The sequence below is a fragment of the Gymnoscopelus microlampas genome (genome assembly GCF_963454915.1).
Source record: "Gymnoscopelus microlampas genome assembly, chromosome: 1".
NCBI classification, from domain to species: Eukaryota; Metazoa; Chordata; class Actinopteri; order Myctophiformes; family Myctophidae; genus Gymnoscopelus; species Gymnoscopelus microlampas.
In genome coordinates, this window is record NC_139962.1 from 56,351,639 (window position 1) to 56,376,623 (window position 24,985).

Here is a 24,985-nt window from a genome sequence, read left to right on the forward strand (position 1 = left end):
CCGTACTGTGATGCTGCAGTGCGTGCTTACTGGGAAGGCACAGGAGGCGTATTCTGCATTATCGGTAACGGAGAGTTTAAATTATGCCAGTGTGAAGTCTGCTGTTCTTAAAATGTATGAAATGGTGCCTGAGAGTTACCGTCAGCGCTTTAGGAATAACAGAAAACACGACAAACAGTCACATTTGGAATTCTCACGGGAATTAGTGATCAACTTTAACCGTTGGCGTATGGCTGCAGGAGGGAGCACATGTGAGGGGTTGTGCGACTTGATGCTGCTAGAGCAGTTTAAAAATGCAATTCCCAGTCACATAGCGATTTATATCACCGAGCAGCAGATTAAAACTGTGGCAGAAACAGCCGCTTTGGCTGACCAGTACGTCTTGACGCACCGTGAATGGGTACCACGGGGCTCCCATTTTACGCATCAGGAGGAAACCGCATCCAGCCATGGCGACGGCTGGCGCAGCGCACCTTTCACTAGGAATTTTAAAATGGAGGACGGGACAAGTTGGGCTGCCCGTGACGGTGATCAAACATGTCACTATTGTGGCAAGAAGGGTCACATTAAAGCAGACTGTTATTCACTGAAACAGAGAGAAAAAATGGAGGTGAAGTCGGCAGCGGCTGTTGCGCCGGTGTCAGTGGTGTCAAGGTCGGAAGGTCCTTTACATGGGAACGAGAGGAGTCTCGACGATGTAGACGAGGCGTACCGTCCATTCGTGGAGAGAGGATTTGTCTCCCTTGCTGGGTCCAGTGAAAAAGTACCCGTGACAATTCTGCGGGACACTGCTGCACTGGGCACATACGTGCTTGACTCTCTCCTGCCATTCTCTGCACAGTCTGCTACTGGGGGTGACATGTTGAGCCGTGGTATGGGCATGTCCATAATCCCTTCTCCTATACACACACTCAATCTTGAGTGTGGTCTGGTTCAGGGCGAGGTGGAAGTGGCGTTGCGCACTGCGTTGCCGATGGCTGGGGTCGATGTTCTCCTGGGTAACATGCATGCTGGGGGGCGCGTGTGGGCAAATGTGTCGCCATCACCACTGTTGAACCATGTAGGTCCTGCTGCGCATTCTAAAGAGGTCAGTTCAAGTGCTACTGTGAAAATGAAGCGTTCATTTGGTCGGCGGGCTGAACGTCGGCAGTTCAGACCGGGTGAACAAGTGCTGGCTCTTTTGCCTTTCCAAGCAAATCTTTCAGGTCCATATACTGTTGTTGAGCGCATGTCAGAGGTCAGCTACCTCATTTCAACTCCGAAGCTGCGAAATGCTACTCAGTTGGAGCCAGAGACAATGCACCAGTCAAAATGTCTGTCTAATCCTTGATGTCTTTGGGTTTTTTTTAGAGCCTGGCGTTGTGGTCCCTGGCCTGTCCTGCTCCTTGACAGCCCTATTGCTAGCTGAAACACCAGGATCCAGCTGTTGGGGGGGGAGGAGAGTCCAGGGGGTTGCAAAGCCAGGGCCCTAAGGGTGTTAGTACACTCAAGTGTAGACACAATATCTGAAAGTATCTAAGTCTAAAATGTAGTAAAACCATGGTAAAATATAATTTTAAAATTGTATGATGTAAAGTGCACTTATGTGGTTATGTTAGCATTTTGGGTTGATTATTTGTTTTGTATTTAAGTATTATTCAATGGGGAGCCGTGGTTCCTAGTGGGACCACGACTTTAAGGGGGGGGGGTGTGATGCCCCAGATATTAGTCTGGGTGGTTGTGGGTGTGATGTTGCATTAACTCTTGCCCTATAGGGAAGCAGGGTGGGGCTGATTAGTGATTGGAGAGCACCTGGGCCCGGTGCCTCCAGGAGGCTATAAAAGCCCAGCCCTCGCCAGTGTTAAGAAAGAACATAATCATAATAATAATGGCATGGAGACTGAGGGTTGGAGCTGGTGGAGATCTGGTCTGCTTCTCTCAGCTTCTCCTGACCGAGCCTCTGACTCCACAGCTCCCGCTCCCTATCCAAGGTCCTTTCCAATTCCTGGACTCGACTCTCCACTACTTCTTTCTCTTTCTGGTACAGCTGCAGCTGTGAGCTGAGGTTCTCCATCCGGACCTTTGTTGTAGTCAACTCATCTTTGGTGGCAGAGACGGCATCGCTCTTCCTCAATGCAGTCTCCTGGGCATTCTCTAGCTTGGCATTGAAGTTGCGCTCCAGTTCTTCTTTGTACTCCTGGATCTGTACATCATGCTCCTGGCGGAGCTGTTGCATGGCCTCAGCCAGTTTAGTGTGAAACTCTGCGCGCCTTCCTGAATCCACCTCCAGACGGCTTTCATGCTTGCGCCGGATCTCGTATATCTCCTGCTCACTGATGTTCCTCTCGAAGACAAGCTGCTCTTTCAGCGTCTGCATCTGGTTTTCGATGTCCACTATTCTCAGCATCTCCGAGTTCATCTGGGTCTTGGTGTCCGCCAGCACAGCATCCAAATGTTTCTGCTGAGCTTGGAGTTCAGCAACATCACAAATGACAAATGTTTGCTCTGGAGTCGTCTGGACTGATTTATGGCCGCGATACACTGGACATATGTGCGTGTGTGTGTGTGTGTGTGTGTGTGTGTGTGTGTGGTGGGATGGGGTCTACAGCCAGACTCGAGCCAATAATGGGGCGGATAAGCAGACCAATTGTGCATTTTATGACTAATTCATGAAACTTTCAGCATATAATCTACATACCCCCAAGGGTTCACTTCCGACGTGGAACCACTTTCTGACTGACCTCTGGTGACCTTGAGGGGTCATTGACCATTTCCACCATTTATTCTCCATTATAATAATATATGGTTGTTAAAATGGGAGTTATTTTCTTCTTAGAGATGAAAAATTAAACCCAATAATCTACTGGAATTTTCACGTACCCTGAAATGGTGTTTCCTGTGAACCTTATAATAGAAATGTTATCCAATTAACATAATATATAGAAATTATATGGTAAAATAAAAGAGAAAATTCAAAATACTCACAGACTTCCCATATTATGTTTATTTTAATGGTAATGTACTGCATAGTGCATATACAATGCAAGAAAACCTTTATTAACATATAATAACACAATATTTAATAGGGAAACAAGTGAAAATTCAAAATGGTCTAAAATTGGACCAAGTTGGTTCACTTGAAAGGTTATTTTTATTTAACTGGTAACAACATCACAATCATTGACAACATACATTGTCTGTCCACAAAGTCCACAGAGTGCACACAAGAATGCTACGAATGGCACTAGGTGTCACATGAACGGACCACATCAGAAATGTGGTTCTCTACGGGGACCTACCACGGGTCACAGACAAAGTCAGAGAGAGAAGGATGAGGCTGGCAGGGCACTGCGTCAGGCACCCGGAACTAATGGCAAGCAAACTGACACTGTGGGAGCCAACCCAGGGCAAAGCCAGGAAAGGCAAGAAGCGCACCACCTACGTAGATGCACTGCTGCGCGACAGCTTAGCTAACAACACTGTAGAGCTCAAGACCCTGATGCTAGACAGGAGAGTGTGCAGGGTAGCGATTCAGGAGTCCCGAGTTGGTATTGGCTAGACCGCACTCTCGCATTGTGTGTATGTAAATGGTGCATTTATATAGCGCTTTTATCCAAATCTCTTTTCATAGATTGTGCATTACACACACACGCACACGCACACACACACACCGATGGCGGAGGAAATCATGCAAGGCACCAACCTGCTTGGGAGCAATTAGGGATTCACTCAAGGACACTTCGACACTAACTCTGGGGGAGCCCGGGATCGAACTGGGAACCTCACGGTTGCCATCCGGCCGCTCTACCGGCCACTCTACCCCTGAGCCACTGCCGCCCCATTGTTTTGTGTGTGTGTGTGTGTGTGTGCGCGTGCGTGTCTCTGAGTGAGTGAATGCATACGTGTATAACTGTGCACACACACACTGGCTGTGACACTTTCCACACATGATATTTCTGGGATGACAGAAATATTGTCTCTCTGCTGTGACTTTGACCCTTTTACTATTAAAGCCTGATTTATGTTTCATCGTACAACGGTGTCGCGTGTCGAATATAGCTGTAGTCGATACTGTGCCACTCCCATCAGGATAGACATGTTTCATCCTAGGATAAAGGTGAGCACTCAAAACAACTTTGTTTTGATTTGTAGGGACCATAGTGGGGTGCAGTGTTGATTTCGTCGACTAAAACTATGACGAAAAATGTTCGTCGACTATCTTTATTCACTGACGAAAACTAAATAAAAACGAAATAAAAACTAAGCTATGATGACTAAAACTAAGACTAAAAAAACTAAGACTATTCTGACAATTTCGTCAACAAATAAAAACTAGACTAAAATGTTATAGAGAGGGACGAGTGGAGAAGAGATCCAGTAGAACTAAAACATGCAATTTTATGTTTGGTTGTGCTCGGGTGTTGCACTCTGAAAATAGCCGATCTACAAGATCTTGTAGATCGGCTATTTTCAGCATGCAACCAATTGTAAAATGAGCCATTACGACTCCATCAAGGCACCGTCAAAATACATTTTCTTCTAAAATCTTATGATATTTAGTCGACTAAAACTAGACTAACAGTAAAACATTTCGGCTGACTAAAATATGACTAAAACTAAATGGAATTTTATTCAAAAGACTATGACTAAAACTAAATCATGGTCAAAATCAACACTGGTGGAGTGTCAAACTCATTTTAGGTCAGGTGGCCGACTGGGCAAACGTCACTTCATGTGGAACCGGACAAGTTGAGCATGCACAAACGTACTTACGCGCACGTTTGGATCTAATCCAACCAGGAGTCTTATAGGATATTATAATCCTATAAGACTCCTGTAGGAGTCCAATAGGACTGGTTCGAAAATTATTTAATTGGATATTATCCTTTTATTCTTTATAGAATAATCTACTCCCATTCACCTATGGGATTTATATTAATTGCTCCAATAATTGCATTTGTAACAGACCTACTGTAGGCTGCTATGCAAGTTTGCCTTGGAATACATGGTAACAGGGCAGAGGCATTGACCTTAGTGAAGGCAGCCATGGGGCCACTGCCACACTAGACCACATTGCTTAACTGACTTTTTTCATTGTAAGATACTGGTTTAGTTCTGAATAAGACACAGCAGGTAACATAAATATCTTTATATATCTTTATAGAAAATTAACAAATGACTGGCATAATATAAGACATTACATACATAGATACATACATTGTTAAAAATGTGACATTCAGAATGCACTGAGCTTTTAATTTGAGTACCTAACTACACAGTTAGGCCTACATCTATTTGATATAATGAAAATAGCAGGACACAGTACATTGATCGGTACACCGACCATAACAATTGACTATGCATGGAGGAAAAAAACTGTAAGTGGTCGTGGAACGGTATTTCCATGTATGGAAAAGAAGGTAGATGATCATTACAGACACTGCTCCATTCAAAAACATTCACACAATTACTGACCCCCCCCTCCCCCCCATGCAACAACACAGTTACACTTCTCTTAATTAAGTTTATTAATTGATAATATTATAACACAATTGATCAAACCGCCTTCTCGCTCATCTCCTTAATATCTTGTCCAGCCCTCTTAGAGAGCGCGGGTTAGAGGAGGGAGAGAGAAAGAGAAAGATACCAGCATACTGTCGTACTAGATAAGAGTCTAAGGGGACAAGTGGAGGACCCAAACCATGCCAGGAAAAAGCCCCCTCCTCACTATCAGGGTCAAGCAATCAGGCCTGTTCCATTCTCTTGGTGTACACGACACGGCACATGCACTCACCCACTTGTTTCCACATCTCTGTAGACAAGTGTCTAAGATTCTGGATGTCCTTGACATGAAAAAGTTTGAGAACCCCTGACATTATTTTCACTTGCCATCTCGAGCCAAAACAAAGGCCAACTTCTGCCTGCTCAGTGTTTTTTAGTATGTAGTATGTTAGCATGACAGGATTCCATCATGTAGTCCACCTGGATGAAGTTGTTTCTCCACTCAGTTTTTACATTACTTTACCTTTTCACACACACACACACACACACACACACACACACGCACACACGCACACACGCGCACACGCGCACACGCGCACACACACATGCACGCACACACGACTGCATGCGCGCACGCGCGCGCGCACACACACACACACACACACACACACGAACGTGACGATATGCCCATATATGGAATGGATATTCATTCATCGTTAAGGCATTAACCCCAACACCTGATAATGATAACACCTGATAGCACCGTGCATTCTGTCGCGTTATCAGCCCAAATATGGACATGCCCCACGTCAGTGCAGAACGGCACGTCACATGCCCATTATGCCCATATATAGAGATCCCTGCCGTCATCACAAACTCGACATTGTTAGGGATGCTTTCTGTTGTGAATGTCACATGCCATATATAGAGATCCCCAACGACATAGAGCCCATGGGACAAATGGAGAGAGGAAGTGGGAGAGGGGGAGAGGGGTTATTGTTCATTCTTCCACCAGATCATTGTTTCTGTCAGGTGGAAACCGTGTAGGCTATGTAAAAAATTAATTAATATTTTAAAAGGATCCCTGGCTAATAAGCCTTATAAGCCTTAATATACATTATAATTTCCTTATATTACTATAATTAAACATCAAAAACAACTTAAATATTTTATTTTATTTTAGAAATAGTTCATCTTTTACTCAAGGGGCATGACAACACCCGTCGCAAGCTGATGATGTCATTTGTCCATGTGTGTGTGTGGTGCAGCCCTATGGAATGTATGGAATGCATGTGATAAAAATAGCAGATGTACAAGCTTGCAGCGCTGCACTAATTTTGAAAAGCCAACATATACATGGATAAAGAGGTTTAAATGATGGTGATGCTGCATTAACTGCTTTTGCTGGGGACCCCCTGGACCCCCCCCCCCCCCTCCAGGACCCCTGGTTTGAGAACTTTGAGAACGACTGCACTATGTTGCTGAATATAAGGATGATAATGTGTGAATAATACTTTAGTTTTCATTGTCATCATCCTAATAGATTTAACAAGAAGAAAGCTTAGAAAATGTTTTACAAACCCAAAAGCAAAGAAGAAAAAGGAATTTGGAAAATATACTTTCATGAAATCAACTGAAATCAAACTGGATAAACGGCAAAGTTATTCTACATTTACTATGTAGGCGGGCAAATATAATATATAAATATAATTACAAACATGGCATGATATATAGTAGAAGCATGTTGTTGTTTTTAACTGATCGATGTGATGTAGTTCATGAGAGGAAGGTTACACCCCCCCAACACACACACACGCACACGCACGCACGCACACACGCACACACTGGCTGGAGAAGAGACAGGTGGGAGTGGTGCTGTCTTTTACACATACATACATACATACACACACACACGCACGCACGCACGCACGCACGCACGCACGCACACACACACACACACACACACACACACACACACACACACACACACACACACACACACACACACACACACAGTCACACACACAGAGGCTGTCTGGCTGGAGAAGAGACAGGTGGGAGTGCTGTCTTGTACACGCGCGCGCGCGCACGCACGCACGCACGCACGCACGCACGCACGCACGCGCACACACGCGCGCACACACACACACACACACACACACACACACACACACACACACACACACACACACACACACACACACACACAGGAAAGGAGAGGGAGGGGAGAGAGAGAGAGAGAGAGAGAGAGAGAGAGAGAGAGAGAGAGAGAGAGAGAGAGAGAGAGAGAGAGAGAGAGAGAGAGAGAGAGAGAGAGAGGAGGGGAGTGGCCAGGCAGTGACAAGCAGCAAAGAGCCTCTCTCTCTCTCTCTCTCGACTTTGTGTCAGTTTCCTAAAAATAGCGGACGAGTAACAACGTGTGGCAGCGAAGAAGAGACAGTCCTGTCAGGGTCTGTGTGTGTGTGCTCTCACTGCTCTGTGTCTGTCACTGCGAGGAGCTAAAGTAACACTATAAGAGAGACATCCTGGAGGTAAGTAATAATAATAATACAATAATACGACACAGAGAGAGAGAGAGAGAGAGAGAGAGAGAGAGAGAGAGAGAGAGAGAGAGAGAGAGAGAGAGAGAGAGGGAGGTTCGTTATGTGTGTGTCTCTCTATCTATCTTAACTTTTCGAACGGGTTGGTAACCTAACCTTTACATGTAGATAGAATGATAGATAGCTGTTGTTCTCATAATGTTTGGTCTTTGCCTTGTTTTAACAAACAAACACGGTCAAGTTATAGTTGTTCTGCTGCTTGCTTCTCTGTTGCTTGGTTTGGTCTATAGCAGCTACAATGTAGCGTGTGTGTGTGTGTGTGTGTGTGTGTGTGTGTGTGTGTGTGTGTGCGCGCGCGCGTGCGCGTACTGTACACTCACTCAGTGATAAGAAAGTCCCTTTTTCCATGCAGCAGTACTGTGTGTGTGTGTGTGTGTGTGTGTGTGTGGGGGGGGGGGGCAGACTTAATATAATTAAGGTCTTATACAACAGTGGTTCTCTAACTTTTTCATGTCAAGGACCCCCAAATTGATATGTATTTATTCCGCGGACCCCCACCTGAAAATATGTTTTGCCCAGGCCAGGGACCCCCAGAAGCAAAGATTTGTGTTAAAAATGTTCACTAATGTTCAAGATTTATTTTTTAAATAGCAGATCTACACGCTCATAGCGCTATGAGCTTGTAGATCTGCTATTTTTGAAAGTATAAAAGGTTAAAGTGGTTAAAGGTAGGATAAGTGATATATATATTTATATTTGTATTTATTATATTTTTTGTTAAAAAGGTTAAAGTACTATATTGTGATAGTAATCATTGCTACAGAGCGTTTGATCAGTCACATGAGTCTCTCCAGCTCTTTAGTAAACAGAATATAGTACATTTTCAGGTAGGTGACAACATTTAAGCCAATCAGGAGAGAGCACTGAAAATGCATTTTCTGTTTAATAAAGAGCTGGAGAGACATGGGAGACTCCTTTTACTGAACAAACACTCTATAGCAATGAGTACTATCAGAATATAGAGCTATTTAACACTTATTTTAACCAAAGTAAATCACATACCCTACCTTTTAAAATGATTGTGATGCTTACATTAACTCATTTAGCTGGGGACCCCTTGGTATCCCCCCCCAAGGACCCCTGGGGGTCCCCGGACCCCTCTTTGAGAACCAATGTTATACAACACTTCAAGCAGCGGATGGCGAGGCTTAGATGTGTCAACAAAATGTACATATGAAAGACACCCACATGTACAATATATACAGTCTATACTAGAGGCTACATGGGTTACACATAAGTCCATGTGAGGTATGAGGGGAAAAAGTACTACATTTTTTTTTACTCAAGTAAAAATATCAATACTGCAATACTCTGTTACAAGTAAAAAGTCCGGAATTCAACATCTACTGGAGTAAATGTACAAAAGTATTGGTATAAAAATGTACTTAAAGTAACAAAAGTAGAAAGTAGTCATTATGCAGAATGTCCCGTTTCACAAGTTTTCAAATCTTTTGAAAATGGCAGATCTGCTATTTTCATGCTACATTTTGCTACAACATATTAAATATATATATTCAAAGATTTGCACACATTTTCACGATTTTTCAAAAAATAGCAGATTTTTTGAATAGCCAAAGTATAAGAGAATGGTTAAAGTGGTTACACAGATGCGTTCCCAGTCTTAATGGGTTAAGTTAGACAAACTAAGACGATACACGCTCCAGTTGACAGTTATAGTTAGTAGTCCTACTCGGGATTCGAACCCTGGTCTCCCGCATGATAGATCATATTGTAGGCTATTAACATACTCTCATGCACGCAATGCGTTAAAATAACATGTCATTCTTTCAAATAAGTTTCGGATTGCAGCTTTAATTTTCTTGTGTTATGTTGCTAATTTGAATAGCTATTTGCAATATGTTATGTTATCAATAGGCCTATACCGACAATTTGAACTTGAACTATTAAAGTTAACAATGCCAATAATCACAGGATGTTGATAGTGTGCGTGTGTGTGTGTGTGTGTGTGTGTGTGTGTGTGTGTGTGTGTGTGTGTGTGTGTGTGTGTGTGTGTGTGTGTGTGTGTGTGTGTGTGTGTGTGTGTGTGTGTGTGTGTGCGTGCGTGCGTGCGTGCGTGCGTGCGTGCGTGCGTGCGTGCGTGCGTGCGTGCGTGCGTGCGTGCGTGCGTGCGTGTGCGTGTGTGTGAGAGAAATATGAGCATATGAGAAACATGAGAGAAGTATAGGAGAAACAAATTCAAAACCAAATCCATAGTGTTGGACTCTGCTCTGCTGCTCAATTCAATTCAATTCAAAGGAGCTTTTATTTGGATGAGAAAACATACGTTTTCATTGCCAAAGCAAGTGTCATAATAAAACAATTTAAGAAAAAAATGGGTAAAGTATGTACAGTTGGAGGGGATACAGCACTGTGTTAAACAGAGCTATGTCACATAGCAACGTTATATACACGTTGGCAAGGGTTTAAAGCTTTTTGAAACGCATAGCAGCGATCTATCAATATTTTGCAGTCACCATACTCAACTTTATATTATCACGAGAAAAAGACAGAATTATCTTATCTGCAATAAAAAAAATGGGTCCAAATTCAAAGATCAGCCCAGTGACATTTTCAGATCTTGTTAACATGGGTATGAAAGAGTCTAGATACACATTTCTTGATAGGAATTTAGACAAATTCCCACCAGCCAAATACAGTACATGTAAATCTGGCCGGTGTTATTACTATCCTACTAGACACTTTGGCAGGTGTGAGCTACGCGTAAAAAATAATAATCACATAATTGAATCGTCATTTTTGATATTTTTCTAACATTTTCAAAAAATAGCAGGTGTACAAGCTCACAGCGTGGCACAAAGTGACACGCTGTGAGCTTGTACATCTGCTATTTTCTACCCCCCCCCCCCCCCACTTTGAGAGCCACTGGCTTAGTGTACCAGGTATCAAAACCTGGCCTATACATTTCTATGATTATGGATAAGTGTCGAATTTCTGAATATAAACCACAACAGTAGATGTGATAACACGAGGCTTTCCTGCCATAGATTACACATTGGTTTCTTGGCACGGGGATGGACCGCACGCTTTCGAGGGGGAGTACAGTTCAGTTCAGTTCAGTTCAGTACAGTACAGTACAGTACAGTACAAGTTCAGATAAACATGCAAATCAATAGAGAAGATCCTAGATAGCACAACCAACCACATTTGAAAGGGGAGTTTCCCGCTATAGCTGTCAGACAGATAGCGGGTGTGTTATTTGTGGAAAGAACAAATGGCATGAAGGAGGGGATGGGTGTCGTCTCGCCAATTTATATCATATCGTACTTAAGCCATTCAATCCGGGGACGCATCTCTGTCATTTTAGATTTCTTTGGGGCTATTCAAAAACAGCAGACATACAAGCTCATATGAGCTATGACTATGAGCTTGTATATCTGCAATTCTTTGAAAAATCATGAAAATGTGTGCAAATCTTTGAATGTATATATTTTCAAAGTGAACATTTGTAACTCAAATCTTTGCTTCTTGGGGTCCCTGGAACAACATATTTTACAAATGTTCGCTTTAAAAAATATATATATTTAAAGATTTTCACAAATTTTCACAAATTTTCAACAACAAAGACATTTAAAATGACAGACAGAGACGCGTTCCCGGATTGAATGGGTTACTTAACTCTTATTTGTTTATTTACAGGATATAGTGCGCGTTAATGAACATTCAATACATGTACAAGAATTGAATCAATTTGAACCTGATCTCATGTAAGGCCTGATTTAGCTATGAGCTCATTTCCATCCGTATAGTCGCACATATAACAACAACATGACAAAAAAATGAAAGAACATACAATATGTACAACAGCAGCCTACACATACATTTAACATGTTAACACATAGGGAGGTGTCTAATTGATTTATAGTCTTTCACAACACCTTTTATAATCATGATGAAAATAATGTTACATAATGAAAAGTTGTAAATAATATACTTGATACCAGAGTGGTGATAACACATGAAATACTAAACTTCTGAGGGCGTCAGTGCCCTCTCTCTTTGAATGTTCAGTATACCAGAACCTCTCCACAAACACCCACTCCCTTCCTCTTTCCACCCCTCCAACCCCCCCCCCCCTTCTCTCTCTCTCTCCCCTTACTTCCCTTCCTCCCTCATTCTCTCCTTTCCTTTCCCCTCTGAGTTCCTCCATCCGTCCTATCGTCCCATTGTTTTCATATTTCATTAATGTGGTTATAGCAGCATGTAGCATCAACTCCAATTAGGCTCTCTGTCAGAGCTGTGATGTGTGTGTGTGCAGCCTTCAGCCCTCGGATCAGCGTTGCCAGATCTTGTGAGAGAAATAAGCAACCGGGTCTATGAAAACTAGCCCAAAAGAAGAAGAAGAAGACTAGGCGACGGCTGTTTGAAAACAGACGATTTACAAGACCTTGTGAGCTTGTAGATCTGGAGAAAAAAAATCCAAATATTTTTAATTTATTTTTGAAACATTTTAACAACAAAAAAAATCTTAGTCCCTGGCAGCAAATCTTTTCAGATGGGGGGGGGGGGTCTACTCTGTGGACACATTTAATACATATTAATTTGGGAGGTCCTTGCCATGAAAATGTTTGAGAACCACTGGTTTATAAACAACATTTAGGAAACCAGCCCAAATAAGCAACTATACACTTTAGGAACAAGCCCAAAAATAAACCGCAACAACTACCAATATTTACAAGCAACTTTACAGAAAAACAAGCCCAAAGTCGCTTGTAACATTGGTTCTCAAAGTGGGGTCTGGGGACCCCCAGGGGTCCCTGGGGGGGTTCCAGGGGGTCCCCAGCAAAATGTGTTGATATAGGTTCACAATCATTTTAACCACTTTAACCTTTTATACTTTGGCTATTCAAAAATAGCAGATCTACAAGCTCATAGCGCTGCACCGAGTGCTGCGCTATGAGCTTGTAGATTTGCTATTTTTGAAAAATCGTGATTTTTTTTTTTTGCAAACCTTTGAATATATATTTATATATAGCTAACATTTGTCGCTCAGATCTTTGCTTCTGGGGGGTCCCTGGAACAAAAATATTTGAGATGGGGGGTCCGCGGCTAAATCCATACGTCATTTTGGGGGTCCTTGACATGGAAGAAGTTTGAGACCCCACTGGCTTATAATAAGCAGGACATGGCAACGCTGCCTCAGATGGGTGGTTGATAAGGCCCACATGACCTGACGTGGCCTCCCCCCCATACAAGCTGTTCTCTGTGTGAGGGGGAACAGAGTGGAGACTCATGTCCAACACATACCTGGACATTACATTACTGTACATACAGTGTGCGTTACTGTACACACATACATCTAAAGAGCCCTCTGAGTCTGGAGCAAATCCCGCAAAACTCTCCCTGTCTGGGCAGAAAGCTCCTATTTCAATATTCTAACTTTTTTGTGGTACAGCAAAAACAGAAAAAAAAAAAAAAGCCACTAGTTAGAGCAGGGGTCTTCAACAGGGGGTCCGTGACCCCTAGGGTGTCCTCAGAGTTACTACAGGGGGTCCACCAAATCTTTGTGTGATGTGATTTTTATGTTTTACATTAACCACTTGAACCCTAGCGTCCCTATTCTGAGGAGAACTTTAGCCAAAAATAGCAGATCTACAAGCTCACAACGCCTCGCGCTGCGAGGCGTTGTGAGCTTGTAGATCGGCTATTTTTGGGCAAAATGGCTTGGTGTAGAGGGGAAAAAAGAGCAGACCAAGTAAAAAAAAAAAAAGTTAGTCTGAAATTCAATTGTATACAATATAGAGGGGGTCCCTGCTTCATCTCTCTCTCAGCTAGGGGGTCCTTAGCCTGAAAACGTTGAAGACCCCTGAGTTAGTCCTAAACTGCACTACGTAACTTCTCCTCTTCTACCCCTTCTATGCCTGCTTGCTCAGGGGATACATTGAATCTTGACCATCAGGTCAAAACTGCTGTCAGATCTTGTGTCTAGGCGAGACATGACCTTTGACACGATCCGAATGTCGCCCATATAGGAGAGCAGGGAGACAAAATACAACCACCCCAATTAACCCATTCAATCCGGGAACGCTATTCACAAATAGCAGATATACAAGCTTGTAGATCTGCTATTTTTGAACAATCATGAAACTTTGTGCAAATCTTTACAAATGTCTTCTAAATCCTAACAGTTTTTTGAAAAAACTTATGTTGTTATATCAGTGGTTTTCAAACCTTTTCATGTCAAGGAACCCCAAAATGATGTGTTTTTGGCCGCCGTTCCCCATCAAAATATGTTTTTCCAGGGACCCCCCAGAAGTAAAGATTTGAGTTAAAAATGTTTAAAAAAAATGTATATATGTATTCAAAGATTTGCACAGATGTTCAAGATCTTTCAAAAATAGCAGATCTATAAGCTCGCAAGTGCCGTGCTATGAGCTTGTAGATCCGCTATGTTTGAATAGCCAAAATAATGGCTATAGCTCAAATCTAAAATGACACAGACAGATGCGTTCCCCGGATTGAATGGGTTATGTAAGCTATATTTGTATTAACATACTTTGGACACAATTACATTTTATTCATATAAAAAAAGTTACATAGTGCCTCTTTAAGTGTGGAAGCTTATCAGTTTGCAGAGATCTTTTCCTGCTCTCCATTCTACTTGATCTTACAAGAACACATAATCTGCCTTTTTAGAAATGGACACGCAGTTCCACTTCTCAGCCCAGCGTCTGGTATGCGCTTGATGAAATGAGTTGTGCAGGAACGTTTTATTGCCGTTGAATGCATTTAAAAGGGCTCCGGAAACATGACTTCTATTACGGCTTTTCAGTGAGAACGGCCATTGTTCGCTGCAAAAAATAGTCGGCTTTGTTTGTTGACGTTGAGATATTAAAGGTGCCCGTTCCCTCGGTTGGTTACTATCACAAGATGTTTTGGCACATGGTCTCAAGGGGTTTATTGGTTGCCAGTTGGAAGCGAGTTTGACTGAGACTTCAAAGTGTTTTTAGCTTCCTGATTCAACTTGGAGTTTATTGTCACTGTCACATCACATGTTTAACTTTACAGGTGTAAAAAAAGTAAAACAAAACAGGCTAAGAAGGGCGCACACCAGTTGTGCTGAGGTGCTGCTGACCATGGTGCAAAGGTATCAGTGGTGTAAAGTAACTAAGTACATTTACTCAAGTACTGTACTTATGTACAATTTTGAGGTATTTTTACTGCCCCACTCTGAATTTCATCAGCCGTATATGGGGCAGTGTTAGAGCCATATGAAATCCGTTTTATTTTTTTCCCAATTCCGTTTTATTTTTTCCCAAATTCTGTTTTTTCCATTTTAATATTTCTGAATTCTGTATTTTGCTTTTTATGCTCATTTTTACCATAAAAAAAAGTGTCTGGTAAGTGGAAATGAATAAATGTTCAAGATATAACAGTCCATACATGGCCCTTGTTGTGTTATACGCAAAAATGTTCCCAAAATAATTCGGTGACTTCGGTCTGAGCATGCGCAAAATGGCGTCGCGCATGTATTATTGTTTCTATCGTCTTTCTAAGACTATTTCTACGTGGATTTGACTGTTTATAAAGTAGGATGTGGCCATGCAAAATGGTGGTGTCCCGTGGATTTGTAAAAAATCGCGGTAAAAAAAAATATTTTACCGCGATTTTTTTTTTTTTTCAAATTCTGCAATATTCCGTGTTTTATTCCAATTCCATTTTTATTGGTCATTTCCGCGATTCCGTCCGCGATTCCGTTAACACGGATTTCATATGGCTCTAGGCAGTGTAGGCATCGTTGAGCCTTTTTCACCGGGCAATGTGTATGGCCCAGGGACCTCAACCCATTGAGTGTCATTGACGTGTTTCACGTGTTTTACCGCAATGGCGCAACGTGCCAATGACGTGTTTGACGTGTTTTTGAAAAAAAACGTAAAAAAAAAAAACGTTCAGAACCCAAGATATCATCATTTGAAGATTTGCTGCTCCATTCACTTCTTCTTTAACTTATTACTGAAAAAGGCTGTATCTTGGCTCCTGAGCACTTTTTTTTTACTACTGTATGTATTTTTCAATGTTATCATGTTATTTTCAAAAGGCAGACAATTAATGTCAACAAGGTCCAATGACCTCGTTGACATTTGTGAAACCACACAGTGCAACCCTCAGTGATTAGCACCCATCAGGGGATCGATTATACTGGAGATAAATACTGTATTCTGTGACTACTTGAAAAAGGTATAAGAAAGTAGAAAAATTGCTGGCACAGTTCGCAATTATTTTTTTATTTCATTGGCACTGAATGAGTTAAGTACAGTACTTGAGTAAATGTACTTAGTTACTTTACACCACTGGCTATTAGCTGGAGTGTGACAGTGCATGTGTGCTGCTGAGCTACAAAGCCAAACAGCAGTAATTGTACAAGTAGTGAAACTGAAAAAGAAGGGGAAAAAAAACATACTTCAAAGTTGTATCTTGTCAAAACTCCTCGACACCAGGATCGAAATCTCTCAATGGAAGTCTTCCATTATAACTCAAGGCGTTCTTCTGCTATTTTCACAATATATATCTGTGGAACCGAGTCAAACTAAATATAATGTCTCAACTCCTACAATTGCAAGTGCTTGTCAGGGTGTGTGTGTGTGGGGGGCTCCCCAGTTCAAATATGATTATTTTAGGGGGTCGCGACCTGAAAAGTTTGAGAACCACTGGGTTAAAATAACATTTTATTAATTGAAACATGTCTGTCTGACAAACTGGAGTTCCACGGTACGACACGTCTTTGACACGCATGGGCTGTTAAAGAGACAGCAGCACCTCCCCTCTGGTTCCTGTCATGGATCTGAGGCCAAACTAAAACCGTTCTTTACTGTATCGTCTCTGTTGGGTGGAAACCTCATATGTCCTGTTACTTTTCAGGATTCAAATCTGTGTGTGTGTGTGTGTGTGTGTGTGTGTGTGTGTGTGTGTGTGTGTGTGTGTGTGTGTGTGTGTGTGTGTGTGTGTGTGTGTGTGTGTGTGTGTGTGTGTGTGTGTGTGTGTGTGTGTGCGTGTGCGATTTTCGAGCTTGTAGATCTGCTATTTTTGAAAAATCGTGAAAAATGTTGCCAAATCTTTGAATATATATTTATTTTTAAAGCGAACATTTTTAACTCAAATCTTTGCTTCTGGGGGATGCTACAAATGTCTTCTAAATCCTAACACTTTTTTAAATTTTTTATTATGTTGCTATAATATCAGTGGTTCTCATACTTTTTTCAAGGACCAGCCAAAAATGTCGTTCCAGGGACCCCCCAGAAGCAAATGTTTAAGTTAAAAATGTTTGCTTCAAAAGTATATACATTAAAAGATTTGCACAAATTTTCACAATTTAAAAAAAGAAAATAGCAGATCTACAAGCTCTTAGCTTGTAGATCTGCTATTTTTGAATAGCTCAAAGTATGAAATAATGGTTAAAGTGGTTACACAGATGCGTTCCCGGCTTTAATGGGTTAATTTACGAAAAAAACACCAAAAGTTAGTATTGGAGATTACTCTTTGTTATAAATATTTCTGCTGGGACCTCTTCACCCAGGACAGTTACTCCGGTAAAAGAGCAGACGTGGACTCCAGAATTACTTTGTTTGTCTTTATGTAAAGATTTGCAGCAGTACATGGGAATGGCAGATTGGAAGATGGATGATGATATGAATAGCAAAGGACTGTATTGAGTGGTAGTTCTGTAAGCAGAATGAAATAACAAATGTACAATTATTTCAACTGGAAATAATTATCACAATAAATGAATTAGCTACATCACTAATAATGTACAGCATGTATATGAATTAACATTTAGTTAAGATGTACAAACAATTCACAGGGTAATGAAATGACTTTACAATAATAGAATAGCCACTGACCACAACTAGCTGGCCAGGCTAGCTTAAATTAGCATGTGAGCTAACCAACTCAGCAGCACAGAAATGCACACACATATGGCCTCAGAAACGTCATGTACCCTACACAACATTCTCTACACATACATAGCAGCATTAAACATTAGTACAAGTTGTGCAATACAGTAGTAACTTACTCTTCATGAACGCACTCATACAATAAAGGGACGTGAGACGCTGCGGACCGTCTCAACGTGAGTTCAATGTAAACACTGAGGACCCCAACACTCGCATGGCTACCTAAAAGCCTGACTGAAGTGGAAAACTTAGCTGCCCAAAATGGTGCCTTAACAAAACAAACGTAACATGAAACTCAAGACAAAAGAGAAGGGAATTTATAACAGCCGCCCCCTGAATAGCATGGCTATGAAGTAAAGACAAATAAATTCCTCAAGGTGGTACCTCAGTCCTTGTGTCAGAATTGTCCTTAAAAACGTCTGGCAATTGAACCAGGTATGCTACTGGTCGCAGGTAAGTGCTGGTGAGTAGGTCTAGAGTGTAGGTTACTTGTGGCAGGAAGGCGTCCCGCCGCCCAATCAGGAGCCTGTTCAGTGTCACATGATTCATCTCTGGTTTCGCATCCCTGAGCAGCTGTACCTCTTCTGGAAAGCAGTCCACTCGACTGGCCTTTGGCAGGGGGACTGCATTGTATCTGAGGTTAGACTGAAGTGAGGAGGGTTCAGCTGCCGCCCCGTGAGGGAACTGCTGGGTTACTTTGGCCAGGACTGTGCAGCTTTTGGACTGCGTGACGTCTGGTATTTGAGGTGCCAGACTTATCTGTGTGAGGCCGCTGAAGATATTTTGTTTAAGCTCATCTTCTGGCTCTGTGGAGGTGGTAAGTGATGGCCATTTGTCAGGCATATCACGAGGGAGTGGTGATCCGTGGAGCCACCGATTCGGTGCCGCTAGCTCCGGCAGGGTCTTGCCGCGGGTCTGCGCGTTGGCTTTGTCCTTTAGCAGCTGTCTCTCTGTACTGCAGAGCCTGAGCATAACTGCTTTGGGAGCTGCTCTCACTAATGCCACATCCTTAATACGGAGTAGAGTGGTGGCATTCCGGAGTGTATCGCTGTCCTTCACCCCGTTGGTGCATGCTTCGGGGGTGCTCATAGTCTCCTGGTCTGAACAGGACTGTAATGCTAGCGGGTCACGTTCACACTGAAGCTGTGTGAGGCCTTCATCATGTTGGTGGAGGTCGTCTTGTGCTGGCTTGAGTGATGTGAAGTAGCAGGAAGTAGCATGAGGTGGGAGACCATCCGGACCCTGGATTGCCCAGCCGAGCGCTGTACGAACAGCTACGGGTCCACCTCTGGAGCTGAACCTGACAGGCTCCTTGGCTGTGATCAGGTGGGAACAATCTGCCCCGATAAGCAGTAGCGGCTGCACGTTACTGAAGTTCTGCAGCTGGAGGCCTCGCAGGTGACGGTGACGCTGTTGGAGTGAAGTAACCGGGTAGGATTGCTCTGACAAGGCCAGTCGACCTGCGGTGAAGGCGCCTTTAACCGGGTACTGTTTTGAAGGCTGAATCGGGGAGGCCACATTGAAGTTGACCGACGCACCAGTGAGGCAAGCCACGTCTTGGCGGATGGTGCGCAGAGAGAGGGTCTCAGCTTTGCCTCTAAGTCCCAGGCGTTGGACTGCAGCTGGCAGTATTATTGTGCGCTCAGCCCCATCGTCTAGGATTGCGTATGTGTGCAGTGACTTTCTTCCATGGCTTATGAGGATTGGCACCACTTTGAGGTACACCTTCCCCCCTTGCTGGGAGTTGGTGAGTGAGGCACGATCCTTTGGTGTGATGAGGTAGACATGGGGACCTGGCTTGGCTATGGCATGGAGAACTCTGAGGTGAACCTCCTGGCATTCACTGCATGCCTTCTTTAGGGTGCAGGCGTCTTGCTCGTGGTTGGTGCGACCGCACTTACGACAACGATTGCCGTCTGTTATCCACTTCTCAACCTCTTCTGGTGAGTGCTGGCCGATGTTTGGACACTCTGAGAGGTAGTGCTCGGTGCTCTTACAGAACAGACACATTCTCTTGGACCACTGTTGCTTAGCCTCTGACCTGAATGTGTCTGAAGGTTGATTGCTGTCCGATTCCAGCTCATCAGCACCGTGGTAAACTGAGACAGGCCGGTTGTGAGGCCTGTGTGTGGGAAACTGCTTGTCTCTCTTGGGGGGTTGTGGCACATCAATCCGATGGCGCTGTGCCATTTTTGCAGATAAACGTTGAGCTTCAGCTTTCGCCTTGAGCCATTCTGAGAGGTCTCGGAGGTTGTACGGGTTTAGGCTGCTTGTGTTCAGGCGACCTTGAGCTTGTAGATGCTCCACGAAGCTGTCCCTCGATTGGTTGGGGAGCTTACTCAGGAGCCGATCGACATGGCCGGTCGACATCACTTCCATCCCGTTAGGCCCTTCCAGCGACGTCAGCATTGCTACTAGCAGTTCGATACTAAGGGCAAAGCTCTGGAAGGCACTGGAGTCTCCTGCTTTGAGATCAGGAGAGTTCAGGATGGCTGCAATCTCGCTTTGTGCGAGTTGATGTGGCTGCCCATATTGCCGCTGTAAGGCCTGTATGGCGGCGGTGTAGGGCTGTGCATAATGCCTGCAGGACTGGGCTATTAGCCTGGCTTCATCCAGAACCAGGTGCTCCATGAGCACACGGTACTTGTAATGTTCAGAGAGTTCAGTGTGGGGGTTGAGTAGATGGTCCAGCGCCATCTTCAGGTCAGTGAATTCTCTTTCACTATCATGCACCAGGTTGGGTAGTTGCGGTATGGGAACTGGCTGCCTGTGGGGCTGGAAGTCGTATGGCGTCTGTGGTGGCATATAAAAGGGTTGAGGAACATACTGGACCGGTTGATATGGCACTGGGCCAGGTGTTGGAGCAGGATGGATTTGATAGGCTAGCTGACTGGCATATTGGACTGGCAGGACTGCTACAGGCTGGGTCGGTGCTGACCCTGGTGCTGAAGACAGTTGCTGGTAGGCTCGCTGAGTTACTAGAGCTGGCTGGGGCTGAAGGACAGGAGCAGGATAGGGCTGATGATAGTCATATTGGACTTGCTGGGCTGATACAGGTTGGGACGGTACTGAGCCATATGCTGGAGACACGTGCTGATAGGCTGGCTGAGCTGGCAGGGTAAATGCTGATTGGGACGGTACCGGGCCATATGCTGGAGACACCTGCTGATAGGTCGCCTGTGTTACTGGAGCAGGCTGGTGCTGATACACCGATTGAGACTGGTAGCTCTGTTGGCACACAGGCATTTGATACGCTGGCTGTGCAGATATGACTGGTGAAGACTGGTGCGCTGGTTGCAGGGCTGCTGCCGGTAGGTGTGGTGCAGGTGCTGCTACCCAGGTAGATGGTTGGTACTGTACAGGCATAGCTGCTGGGTGCTGGCTTACTGTCTGAAGGGCATGTGCAGCAGGTGACTGTGGCATGGCTAGGGTGAGCTGATGCTGCTGAGGCGTCGCTGCTGGGTGCTGACCTACTGGCGCGAGGGCAGGAGCAGCGGATGACTGATGTGCGGGGTGCAGCGCCGTTGCTGTCTGGTATACTGATTGTGCGGGCAGAGTTGCCGCGTAGTGACTTGCTGGATGTGCAGGTGTTATTGGCATAGGCTGATATATAGTCTGTGTGCCCGCCATGGCACTACCGCGCGTGATGTCTGCAGTTGGTGACACAGGCTGGTTCGGCTGGTAAGCAGGCTGGTACCCTGGAGCTGTCGACATTGACTGACCCATGTGGCCCACAGATTGCATTGTCTGGTAGTTAGACTGCGCCATGACCATACTCGTTGTGGTGGGGGGTGGCGATGTAGGTGCTGCTCTGAGTAGTGGTACAAAGGTCATTGTAGGCGGTGGGGACTGAGCCAACATGTGGCTCTGTTGACTTTGGCTTGACATTGAGGCTGTTGTTGCTTGGGGGTAACCAGGGCTGCTAGTATTAAAGCTGTGTTCGGTTAGGCTCTGACTGTAGCAGCTCTGTTCTGAGGGGGCTGGTGATTGGAGTCTCTCATGCCTGTTCTGCAGGCTAGACATGTTAATAGCACATGATGCCATGTTCCATTCACCTGTCCTATAGACTGCTCCTACTGTAGATGGACAGGTAGATGGCCTGGGCGCGGTGTGTAGCTGGTCACCTGTAGCTGCAAACTCGGTCTGCAGGCTGAGTGACCGCAGCTGCTGTACGCTGGCCTTCATGCTGTCGTCTTTAGAAGAGGCAGTATTAGGCATGAGGGACTGTGGCAAGCTAACCTTATAGGCTTGCAGGTGTGCTGGAAACTGTCGCAGTCTTCCCTGTAGTTGTGCTGCATCTCCGGCTGCTGTTAATGTTCTCTGGGAGTCCATGGTACCGTCGTGGATAAAGATAGTCCGGTTCGGAAGGACCAATATTGGAGATTACTCTTTGTTATAAATATTTCTGCTGGGACCTCTTCACCCAGGACAGTTACTCCGGTAAAAGAGCAGACGTGGACTCCAGAATTACTTTGTTTGTCTTTATGTAAAGATTTGCAGCAGTACATGGGAATGGCAGATTGGAAGATGGATGATGATATGAATAGCAAAGGACTGTATTGAGTGGTAGTTCTGTAAGCAGAATGAAATAACAAATGTACAATTATTTCAACTGGAAATAATTATCACAATAAATGAATTAGCTACATCACTAATAATGTACAGCATGTATATGAATTAACATTTAGTTAAGATGTACAAACAATTCACAGGGTAATGAAATGACTTTACAATAATAGAATAGCCACTGACCACAACTAGCTGGCCAGGCTAGCTTAAATTAGCATGTGAGCTAACCAACTCAGCAGCACAGAAATGCACACACATATGGCCTCAGAAACGTCATGTACCCTACACAACATTCTCTACACATACATAGCAGCATTAAACATTAGTACAAGTTGTGCAATACAGTAGTAACTTACTCTTCATGAACGCACTCATACAATAAAGGGACGTGAGACGCTGCGGACCGTCTCAACGTGAGTTCAATGTAAACACTGAGGACCCCAACACTCGCATGGCTACCTAAAAGCCTGACTGAAGTGGAAAACTTAGCTGCCCAAAATGGTGCCTTAACAAAACAAACGTAACATGAAACTCAAGACAAAAGAGAAGGGAATTTATAACAGTTAGAATATGGAGATAAGAGTTTTCTGCCCGACAACAACGATACAATAATGGACTATCAGGCTTCCTCGTTGTAATGCGATTTGTCAGCTTTCAGTCTGCTCTGCTATCCCGGCCCATTTAATCGAGTGCGCTTTGGCCGCTGCCAGTGGGACAAATGTAATTATTGTTCCAGTATGAATTTGATGCAGGTCATTTGGTGGTTGGAAGTGCATGTCGTGCACGACATCGCGCACGACATCGTGCACGGCGTGCGTCACGGTTGAACAGGCTGGACGGCCGTATTGCATTGTTGTGATTACTAAGCTTTTTTTACTCACTCATTCTTAGGACTTACAAGCAGTGGTGGAAAAGGTACTCACATTCTTTACTTAAGTAAAAGTACCAATACTGCCATATAGAAATAATCTGTTACAAGTTAAAGTCCAGAATAAAACATTTACTTGAGTAAAAGTACAAAAGTATTGGCATCAAAATGTACATAAAGGACCAAAAGTAAAAGTACCAAAATGTTCGAGAATAGCAGATCTACAAGCTCACACATCTGCTATTTTCAAATAGCTAACGTGGTTAATGTATGTTTCATAATATCATAATTTATATCCGAAAAGTAACTAGTAACTAAAGTTTTAAAATAATTGTAGTGGAGTAAAAGTACAATATTTGCCTCTGAGATGTAGTGGAGTAGAAGTAAAAGAACAGACAATGGGAAATAATCCAGTAAAGTCAAAATTCCTCAAAAGTCTACTTAAGTACAGTACTTGAGTAAATGTAAATGTACTTAGTTAATTCACACCACTGCTTACAAGTACAGTGACTAGTCCCGCCGTTAGGAAATGTTTGTGTTGTTGTTGACGATGGCATTCTTCTCTATCTGTCAAGATTTCAACTTAATACGAGGCCTGTCACAATTGTTACATTGTCATAATCATGTTATTCATTATTTTTTGCACAATCGTCACAATCATTTTCAAATATAAAAGACAAAGCTATTAAAAAAATTAAGTGAAAGTATAAAATATATATATTGATAAATATGTCGATAATTTCTTTACATATTTAAGTTATGTGTCATATCTGCCCTGTGACAATTCTTTATTACAAAGCCTAAAAGGCAAACAGAAATAGTATTTGTGTTCATAATATTCTCAATGCCAAAAACACAATTATATCGTTAATCGCAATGTTGTAATGGTGACAGCCCTGATTGTTGTTGATGGCAATTCTTCTCAATCTCAATTCTCGACCTAGGGCGTTAGTTAGTTATAGCAATAACGGTAACAGTAGTAGCAGAGCATCCTGTAACACTGGATATGTACTGTATGTATCAGTAGCAGAGGCAGTACTATTAGTCATATTTACTGTAGATAGACTAATGGCTGAACAGTGCAGGCTAGTGTCATGACAGACAGACAGACAGACAGACAGACAGACAGACATAAAGAGAGACAGACAGACAGACAGACAGACAGACAGACAGACAGACAGACAGACATAAAGAGAGACAGAAATAAAGATAGACAGACAGAGACAGACAGACAGACAGACAGACAGACAGACAGACAGACAGAAATAAAGGTAGATATGTAGACAGACAGACAGACAGACAGACAGACAGACATAAAGATAGACAGAGTCAAGTCAAACGGAGAGACAGACAGACAGACAGACAGACAGACAGACAGGGAAGACCAGAGACTAGAAATAGCCGTTCAATAAACACTCACTCACGTGCACGTGTGTACACATGCAAGGCACATAACTGTATCTAGACATCACATGCACGCACAGAGTGGTCTCTATGTCTTCTTCGTGTGCTGTTAAAATAGAAGTCTGTCCTTCAGAGCCGCTGCTATTTCTGTT

The 24,985-nt window shown here is 43.5% G+C and overlaps 2 protein-coding genes across 2 annotated transcripts in view; both read left to right on the top strand.

Moving 5' to 3' along the window:
• LOC311044622 (E3 ubiquitin-protein ligase TRIM35-like) overlaps window positions 1–24,985 on the top strand; it is a gene marked incomplete at both ends in the record, with an annotated part of 153,288 nt that overhangs the window by 14,036 nt on the left and 114,267 nt on the right. The gene's annotated exons all lie outside the window — the stretch shown is intronic.
• Window positions 7,884–24,985, top strand: part of LOC311048374 (myocyte-specific enhancer factor 2A-like) — an 82,830-nt gene continuing 65,728 nt past the window's right edge. Inside the window, exon 1 of the mRNA XM_084061628.1 lies at window positions 7,884–8,012. The gene's annotated coding sequence lies outside the window, so the exon portion shown is untranslated. The remainder of the gene's footprint in view (window positions 8,013–24,985) is intronic.